At 33.0% G+C, this 10,871-nt stretch overlaps 1 protein-coding gene across 2 annotated transcripts in view; it reads right to left on the reverse strand.

Moving 5' to 3' along the window:
• Nucleotides 1-10,871, reverse strand: part of NKAPD1 (NKAP domain containing 1) — a 528,467-nt gene that overhangs the window by 127,840 nt on the left and 389,756 nt on the right. The gene's annotated exons all lie outside the window — the stretch shown is intronic.

Below are 10,871 nucleotides of genomic sequence, written 5' to 3' on the forward strand. Positions count from 1 at the left end.
CATCAGTTAGAGCAAGAAAAAAGGATCCCCAACGGGGTACTTAGCTTTAGAAAACTTCAGGATGATTCAATTCGGAAACGAAAACTCAGGTAGCGGCCAACTGGCACTCATGCGAACTGCTACTGCTTTGGGCTCCTCGGCAAGAAAGACTGATGTAATGGAGTCAGCTGCCTGTTTTTATACCCCTGACGACCTGACATCAATCCTGGAGCAACAGCAACCGACTCAGAAATACAAAGTCTCTGGTATTCGGGCCGACTGAGGGGCTACCTGCAGGCAGATAACCCAAGTGTGATGACTGCAACAGTGAAACACAAAGAACATCTGATTCCAAGATAACTGTCCCAAAAAAAAAAATACTCTTACAACTACATCTCTCAAATCAACTGATATGGTACATCACTTTTTTTTTTTTTTTTTTTTAAAAAGATGAGGGTTTCGTAAACAACTGAGAAACAGTAAGGATTTATTCAGAATGTTCAGAGAGTCCAATAATTCTTCACAAACAAAGGTAGCTCAAGATGGGTTACTATGTACATTATATATAAGCCAAACAAAGCAACATATAATACAAACATAGAAGTTTCTATTCTCCTATTTGTACTCAATGAATACTTATCTTGTTCATTTTTCATTGATTTTACTTATAATAATTTAAATAATTAACTAATTCAACAAGGTACCATTCATCAGAGTTCAGACTCAAATGTAACAAAGTATCATCATATATAACAACAGTAGTGTTTTGAAAAAAAAATGCTGTCATGGAGATTAATGCTTTCTTCAGTTAAAGTATGATTTAGAAATGTCATGTTAAATAATAGTAGCAAGCTCTTAGTACAAATGTCATTATTCTGCCTAAATATAGTTAATATCAATTATGGCAGGTATCATAGCTTCAAGTGCTGTTTGATCAATCCTGATATGGTGTGCGTGGATGCAGCCATGTCTGGCAGGTAGTACAGATGTCATTATTATTCTGTCTAAGCATAGTTAATATCAATTATGGCAGGTATCATAGCTTTGAGTGCTGTTTGATTAAGCCTGACATGGTGTGTGTGGATGCAGCTGTGCCTGGCAACTGTTGTATGTTGCCGTTTTCATCTCTGGGAAGCTGTGGGTTGTGGCTTGTGATAGAGGTTTACTGATGCTTGTGTATTAGGAAGAGACATTTGGTGTTTTAGCCTGGATCCAGGGGAAGGGGATAGATAACATTGTGAGTTGGGATATTTTGGCAGAGAATAGTTTGTTTATACATCTGTTGAGTGAGAGGTGAGAAGGCTGGAAGAATGTGTTATCTCTTGTGGCTGCTTGTTGGGAGTTTTTTTTTTTTTATCTGTTTGCTCTCCGTTCTTTTCCTGGCTACTGTCTCGCTGAAAGGGAGGGAATTTAGGCTTGAAGTTGCAGTGAAGTGAAGCTTTGCTTCAGGTGCATTGTGAGCCTCTGGTATGCAGCACACAGACACACTAACAGAAACAGATGCTCCAAGGGTGCTATGGTAACGGAGACAAAATGACGATAATGCTTAACGACTCTAAGGAGCCTCCAAGATTATACTCGGCAATGAAGTTTTTGGTTTACAAATATACATATAATAAAAGGGTTGTTTTAAACCACATGTGCTAATATTGATGGTCTCCCAACACTTTGTTTAGCTCATTAAGCTGATTCTTGATTAAAAAAAAAACAAAAACAATGAACGCAATTTTATATTAAAATGTATTTTGGTCCAAACACATTAAGGACTTGCATAAGAGTGGAAGTCTGAGTTATTGTGAAAGACTAAGAGCACTTGGTCTTGTGTAGTACCCTTTGCAGTGGTCTGGGGGGCTGAGCTTGCTCGCATGTGTTGGGCATATGGGGATAGCTGATTCTAGGGGTGTTTGGGGTTGCCAGGAAGTGCTAGAGAGTTATCAGATTTCCTTCGTGGAAATATCTGTGGGAATGGAAGGTGTGTTGAGTGGCCACTGCATGGAACAGGACAAATATTGGTTTGGATATTTTAAGAACAGCCTGGAAACACACCACAACTAGTGAATGGTGTTCTGGCAAAACTAGGTGGGCATTTTTGCCTGTGCTTGAAGTACTGATATGTGTGCATGTAAGGATGGAAATCTACTTACAACAAATAAGAATCTAGAAAGGTCACATCATTTAAAGTCTACGGACTATATAAACATGCTTGGAAGGAGCTAATAATAAGAATAAGCATTACAGCTTGTGCTCTCTTAAATAACTAAGCAACAGCCAAAAAAAAAAAAAAAAAATAATAATAATTATGTAATGTATGACTTTGGAAAATCTAGACAAAAAATATAACACTACTGTCTTAACTTGTCATAAATGACATACACTACATTGATCAAGGGGAAGCATGATGATTTTCTTATACAAGTAAATATGTAGAACAAGTCATGAAATTGCTTTAACTTGAATTGAAGTTTTTGTAACCCATCTTGACCATAAATAATACTTAAGCAGTTACCAAGATAACTAATGTTTTATACATGACATCAAACTGACAAAGTTGTTCAAGTGAAACAATAGAAGCCTGCACTTGAAATGTCACAGAATGACAACAATCACATTCCGAGCAAATAGTATTAAATTGACAATAGACACTCAGTTTAATAACATGGCTTACGTATAACACTACCGTTTTAACTTGTCATAAATGACGCACACGATATTGAACATCAAGGGGAGCATGATTTTCTCATATAAGTAAATGTGCATAACAAGTCATATAATTGCTTTAACTTGAATTGTGGTTTTGTAACCCATCTTGACCATACATAATACTTAAGCTGTTATCAAGATAACTAATGTTTTATGTATGACATCAAACTGACAAAGTTGTTCAAGGGAAACAATAGAAGCCTGAACTAGGAATGTCACAGAATGTAACAATCATATTCTGAAAAAACAGTATTAAATTGACAATCACTCAGTTTAACCTTTGCTGATTATACGAAATAGAATGCTGCCATTTACATCTAAAAACTTTCAGTATATGCCATAAAATGGCAATTTATGAATATGGAAAGCCTGGAAAGGGAACTTGTAATCATTAATCACAATAAGTGAATTTGTTGTTTTTAACCTATCATTTCACTCATTTTATAATAAGAAATGACAGCTCTGAAAATTTATGTACAGGAAATGGAGGAAGAGGGATGCACTGAATTAAAATGCACTAACTTTCATAAATGTTCACATAAAACAAACTTGATGCTTTAAGTTAGTAAAGTGAGTACTTAAATGCTGGCAAAAAATGAAATATAACTTCTGATGTACCCAGTAAAATATACTGTATTATAAACATTAGGTATGAATATTATCACAATCTATTTATATTAATAAGTTTTGAAAGACCATCAATAAGGGTGGATATATGTTAAATAACGGTGTGCTATAATCTTTTAATGAGATTTTATATATGATAATACTTTACTATGCTTGAATTGTTTGTCATTTATCTTTTATGTAAATAATTGCTTATAGAATAAGTAGACATTTATATTGTATGTCTAATCTACAATAGTACTATATTTATTCAAAATAATATACATATTGCTTATTCCTATATTTTCCATATGATAATTCAATTTATGGAACTCAGATGTTATGGATTGTCAAGGTATGAGTGATAATCTGATAGACTTAGTTTAGGTTTATCCATCAGATTAGGAATTATTTTCATTCCATGGCTAGTGCGGATCTTAAGTTTTAACATTTATTAATTAAAATTTCACAAAAACATTTTAGTATGCCAGAACAAAACATTACTTTATTGGTAAACAAATAAAAGGTATAAAACTGATAATTTCCTTTAAAAGCTAAATGTTTAATAGTCACAATAAAGCAAAAAATACAGTCTAAACAACCTAAGATGGATTTAACTTTATCTTTAAATACCAATGGCTTAAACAATCCTAGCAAGAGATCAAATCTACTGAAATATTTAAAACTGAACAAAGCACAAACTGTATTCCTTCAAGAAACTGATTTCAAAACAAATAATTACAAATGGAATCCTAAGGAATATATGATATTGGGGCAATCCACTTATAAAACAAAAGGGGTAACAATTTTATGGAAAACAAATGTGATTAATCCAGAAATCCCATACAAGTATGAAGATAAAGAAGGCCTTATGGCATTAGTAATAATTAAATATAACAACAGAATATGGACCCTAGCCAATCTATACTGGTCCCCAGGCATTGGAACAGGAACTGTTAAAAAAAACACTTGGATTTCATTTCCAATAATTATACAGGCAACTTAATAATAGGAGGATATTTTAAATGTATATTTGATATTTCTGAAACTACAAATAAAAGACCGCTGCGTACATCTGCTGTACCAAAAGCTTTAAACAAGTGGGTAGAATCATTTCATCTTGTAGACACTTTCAAATTTAAAGAACATAAATCTTTGTTGTTCTCCTATCAAGATCACATACTTGGTACCCAAACTAGAATAGATAAATATTTGCTGACCATGACTTACACTCTTATTAATTTCTCAATCACTCCCCTGCCCCCTTTCAGACAACAATTCATTGATACTAAAACTTCAAAATGGGTACAGACCATTAATCTAATTCCAGAATTCCAGCATATACAACTAAAATTAAAGAGCTCAAATCCTGGTTATTATATGAATTACAGTTCTTTTTAGATATTAATTACACCATAGATATAAATAAAATGATATGGGACTCACTAAAAGCCAATATATATGGTAAAACCCTAACCTGGTATAAAAAAAATTCAGAGAATGGGATTCTGAATTATTAGATCTACAATCCAAATTTTGTCAGTAAAAGCTGAAAAAATCTAAATCATTTGGAGATGAAAAAGCAGAAGTATTAAACAACAAATACAATGAAATTCTAGCACACACAACCAGTTTAGCTTTAGAAAAACTAAAAAGTAATACCTTGGCCACTTCTCCCAAATATCTACATAATTTATCCACAAGAATCAAAATGCAATCAAAAGTTAATAACATTAAAAGCATCTTCCATGAAAGGAAAAATGAAAAATGGGGAGGCCTGGCATTAATATATCATAACCACTTAAGCTTAGTACCCCACCCAAAAATCATTCCCACTTTCAGTAATATAGAAATCCTATCAGCATCACTATTTTTCAATAACCATAAACAAATATCTATTGCCACCATCTATATTCCTCCAGGTTGCAATATCCCAACAATAGAAGACTTCCTATCATGGTCTAAACACTACATCTCAAATGAAAACATTATCCTTGGTGACACTAATATAAATTGGCTTAATCTAACACAAAGCAACTCCACAAACTCCATCAATTTGTTCAAATTTACACATTATACAAACCCCAACACATACAACAATCACCCTGAATCCACCCTAGACTGGATATTACTATCCCACCCACAGTACTACACCCTTCCCAACATCCTAAGTGACCACTTACCAGCCCTGACACACAGACTATCAACCTCCACTCCAAGCATTCATTCATACAAATATACTAGAAATATAGCCAATTTTAGCCAGTCTCACTTTTGCAACCTATTACAAACACTAAACTGGAACCCACTGAAATATCTAGCAGTGGATTAATAATAGCCCCCATAAGAAAAAAGAGAGTTAAACAGAACCACATTCCTTGGCTATCTAAATCAACCAAACAACTTCTGATTAATACAGACTGAGCATGGCACAAATGGAGAAAATATAAGACCCCACCCAACAAAACCACCTTCAAAATACCTAGAAACAAAGCAAAACAGGCCATTAATCAGGACAAAAAGACTTACTTCTCCCAACAAATAAACACACACAGTAACAATCCCAGACTTTTCTGGAAATCTGTCAACTCATTACTAAATCCTGGCAGCACCCAAAACCCATCTCCCTTTCCAGACAAAACCCCAGCTGAAATCAGTGAAATATTTAATAAAACCTTTACTGATATTATCCTTATATTAGTAAATGCAGGCAATACCCCAACCCCCATTAACCCATCCATCATACCTCAAAGCAATATCAGCTCCATACCATCTTTTAACTTCCAACCTGTAGCAACCTCTCAAATACAAATATTACTTGGCAAATTGAAACCAGGCTCCATATCCGCTGATAATCTCCCTCAAGAACACCTCAAAATTAGTGCTAAGGCAATATGTTTACCAGTAAGTATCCTTATAAACCGAACATTTGCAGAACACACAGTCCCCCAGCTCTAGAAAAATCAATAATCACCCCACTTCATAAAGGTGGAAACCCTCATGACCTAATTTTAGACCCAACTGTCCCCTCTATCTAAAATAATGGAAAAATGCATCCACAAACTGGTTGAATATCTAAACCAGCAACAACCTACTATCCCCTTCACAACATGGTTTTCGACCATCCCACAGTACCATTACTGCCCTAGTCTCCTTCACAAATTACATCCATAACGCCCTATATAGTAACCTACTTACCTCCGTCCTGTTATTGGATCTCTCAAAAGCATTCAACACAATCTCGCACATCAAACTTATCCAGCAACTCCACTCACTAGGATGCTCTGATGCCACCCTAACCTGATTCACTAGTTACTTGGAAAACCGACAGCATTCTGTAAAATACCTGAATAACCTCTCTAGCTTTCTCCCAAATAACACAGGAGTGCCCCAGGGGTCAGGCTTGGGACCCCTACTATTCAACATTGTTATGACCTAAAGTTCCCATTGACTGTATTACCATACAATATGCAGACAATTCACCCATAATCTGAACCTCCAAAAGTTAACACAAAAAGGCCTTTACATCCATAGAACTCTGGCTAAACCAATCACAGCTATTACTTAACCCTAATAAATCTAAACTACTCATCTTTGCATCTAAACATGTTCCCACAGACTTTACTATATTCTCCATAAACAAAACCCCAATAGAGTTAGTAAATCAGGCCAAACTGCTAGGAATTACTATTGACAGCAAACTTAGCTTTGACTTGCATATTAATAACGCAATAAAAAAAGACTCACTTCAAATATGGCAAACTTTACAGAAACAAACAATACTTGGACAAATCCATCTGAATAAAACTTTCAGAATGTCTTCTGCTTCCAACCTTACTATATGGGTCTCCTATCTTCACCATTCTCCACAACTCTTTGCAACACAAACTACAGTCCTGTTATAAGATTGTAAAATTCGCATCAGCCCAACCAACTCACACCCACCATTGCCAGGCCACTAAAGACCTAAACTGTCTAGAATTTGGACATTACCTACATTACATACAACTTACCTTTGCCCATAAACTCATTTAAAAAACAGAGTGTTGCCCTTCCCTGAAAAATATCATTGAACTTTATGTCCCATCCAAAAATCTACGCTCTAACAATTAACATCTACTTAAAGTATCAAAACCTAGTAAAAGAGCAGGTAGCTGCCTCTATTCCTGTTTCATAACTGAGCTGTGGAACAACCTCCCATCATCAGTTACAGAATTAGACAACATAATCTCCTTTAAAAGAAAACTAAAAATATCTCACTGATAACTCCAGCTGCACATGCAACACAAATCCACATCCTCCTTAATCTAGCAAAACTGTTTCACGTAGCAAATATACCTGTGTATACGTTATGATGTTACACCATACGAGTTATCCCTAAATCTTTAGTATCATAGTCCACACATCAATACAACCATCTTAACACATTTTCTCTTCTCTGTCACTTTCTACTTTTAATGCTACCATTAAATATATGCCACCTATAATCTACTTACTCCAACTACCTGGCCACCCCCCCTCCCAAAAAAAGAGCTGTATTGTTAAATACTTCTAACTGTATAATTTTCCTACATGTTAATGTTACATTGTTACTGTATTGTGCCTTTTTACAACATACTTGCTGTTTAGATAATTTTCTGTATTATTTCACTTGCTTCATAATTATAATTTTGTTTCCTTACAAATTCATGTAATGATTTTCATGTAACTTGGAGCTTTTCTCCCATGGCCTCCACTGAAAATGGGTCTCAAGCCCAGTGGACTTTCCCGGTCAACAAATGTCAATAAATAAATATAGGTGACATTCTTTTTTTCTTCAAAACAAGTTTATTGTTTTAACATATAAGAGAAATATCATAACAATTTTATACAAATAATTAAAAATAGGTATTATTATAATATTCAACAAAACAACTAAAGTATTTACAAAGACATCCACTAAAATCAGATCAATTAATTAAACTAAAATACTGTGCTATTGAAATTAGAATTTTTTTAACAAATTTTGTAAATTATCCCATACAATAAAATGTGATGTTTTTCTAGTTGTTCTCATTCTAATTGTGCTTATTTCCATATGACACATTATATTCATAACATTTTTAAATTCATTGAACTAAGGAGATGTATCTGAAATCCAATTTCTAGTTATTATTTTCCTAGCCACTGCTAGGATAGACCATAACAAGGGAAGCTTAATCTTTTAACACATTGAGGTACAGGTGTGTTGAATAATATAAGAGACTTAGAAATAATGAAATTATCTGTAAAAAGAGCCTGCAAAATTCATTAATTGACTTCCAGTATTCTTTCAACTTCATACAGTCATAAAACATATGAGCCCAGTCAGCATTAATTTCTACATTACATCTCTTACATAGATTATCTTTTATTATTAATTTTGTTCATCATCAAAGAGGTATAAAAGATCTATGTAAAATTTCCATGTATAAAGTCTCCAGACAATGGAAGATGTAGTTCTATAAGCAGATTCCAATATATATTGTTTATCTTGTTGAGTTGGTGGGTCCCCATTAATAGAGGTGAAATAATTCCAGTATGAATCTACATTGTAAAAAGTTTCTTGTCTGATAATTTTATGTATATATGAAAGTTTACCTTTATCAGAAACTTTATGCTGTAAATTTATTATCAAGTAATCAATCAGTTTTGGAATAGATTCTTTAACTGTTATAGACATTAGATCTATTCTATCAGTGAGATGTTGTCTAAAGATCTGAACCTCTAACCAGCAAGTTTCTCTTAGATCAAATTCTTGTTTTAAGAAATCTAGATTTTTAACTTTATTATCAGATATCAGCTGATACCAGTACTTTAGATTATTATCTATAGCTAAATGAGCTCCTTCAGAAGTAGATGACATAAGCATACCCTGAGTATAAATTATAGGAATACAATAAAATTCCATTCCCTATACTTAGGGTGCATGAATATAAAGTTACGATAACTAATAATAATATTTAATGGGTAACAGACCATATGTTTAGGTGTAATAGGTGAAGTACAAAATTCCTTTAGCAACCACAACATGGAGTTATTTATAATCATATTTTTATGTGTTAAGGAGATTTTCATGAAGTGCATACTAATTAGCTCCCAATAATCTTTCCATTTTGCGACATATGACCGATCTATTAATAAAGTAATAACTTTTATAATAGAAGAGATAATATATAAATTAAAGTCTGGAAAAGAAATACCCCCTTGAGACCAGCTATTAGTATGTTTCTTTAATGCAATCCTAGGTCTATTAGGTGCCCATAAGAAATTTAACATTAGTGTATTCAGTTTCTTGATAGTTATTTTTGTAGGTGAAAGTATTATTGATTGTATTAAGTATAAAATCTTGGGGAATATTATTATTTTAACAATTGTAAGTCTCTCCTCCATAGTAAAAAACATATTATTCCAGGTATTAAAAAGATTTTGTATATTAAGAAAACAGGTATTATAGTTATTATATATAATAGATTTAATATCTTTAGATAGTATTATACCTAAATAGGTTATCTGACCTGAGTTGGGTACATATTTAGTAAAATCACTAATGAGAGTATTTTTTCGTGTATATACAGGTAGTATTTTAGTTTTTTCTTCATTGAATATTAAACCAGAAATACTTTTAAAATTCATCATTTTATTAAATAAAGACTGCATAGAAGAATTAGATCCTGCTGATGTAATTAGAACATCATCTGCAAAAAGTTGAATTTTTGATGTTGTATTTTCTTCTATTTCAAAACCCTCTATGTCAGTACTGTTTCTAATCAAATTAGCCCAAGGCTCCATTACTAAAGTGAATAATAGTGGAGAAAGTGGACATCCTTGCTTTGTACCTTTAAGAATGGGTATTTTTGTGAAACATATGTTCCTACCTTAATATAAGCCAGCGTTCCTTTGTATAAATGCTCAATTAAATTTACAAATGCATCAGAGAAATTTGTGCATTTCAGTAAGGTAAACAGATAGTCCCAACTTACTGAATCAAATGCTGAACCTATATCAAGACTAATAAGTGTTAAATCTTTCTTTTTCCTATTTGCAAAATCAATTAATGTTAAAGTTCTTCTTATATTATCAAAAGTATTTCTATTTACAATGAAGCCCGTCTGATCTATGTCTATAATGCCGGGATAATTGTCTTCAATCTATCAGCAAAAATACTCATAAACATTTTATAATCAACATTAAGTAATGAGATGGGTCGATATGAAGAACATCTAGTTGGATCTTTATTAGGTTTTAAAATTGGTGAAATAAATGTATATTGCCAAGATGGGGGGGGTTATTAACTCAGTTTGGGCCAGAATAAAAACCTTATGTATTAATGAATATGTAGTTTTAGAAAGGATTTTATATATCTCTGGTATAATACCATCATTACCCGGTGCCTTGTTTGATTTAAGCTTATTTATTTGTGTAATAACTTCTGTATATGAAATACTCTTGTCCAATAGTTTAATCTGTTGTTTATTAAGCTTTTTATTCATGTTTGTGGTTATAAACTCCTTTATTTTATCTTTAGGTTCCATGTTAATGTTGTTATGGTTAATCTTGTGAAAGTG

Source organism: Protopterus annectens, chromosome 8.part0 (assembly GCF_019279795.1).
Source record: "Protopterus annectens isolate FY-2018-M chromosome 8.part0, PAN1.0, whole genome shotgun sequence".
Taxonomy (NCBI): Eukaryota; Metazoa; Chordata; order Ceratodontiformes; family Protopteridae; genus Protopterus; species Protopterus annectens.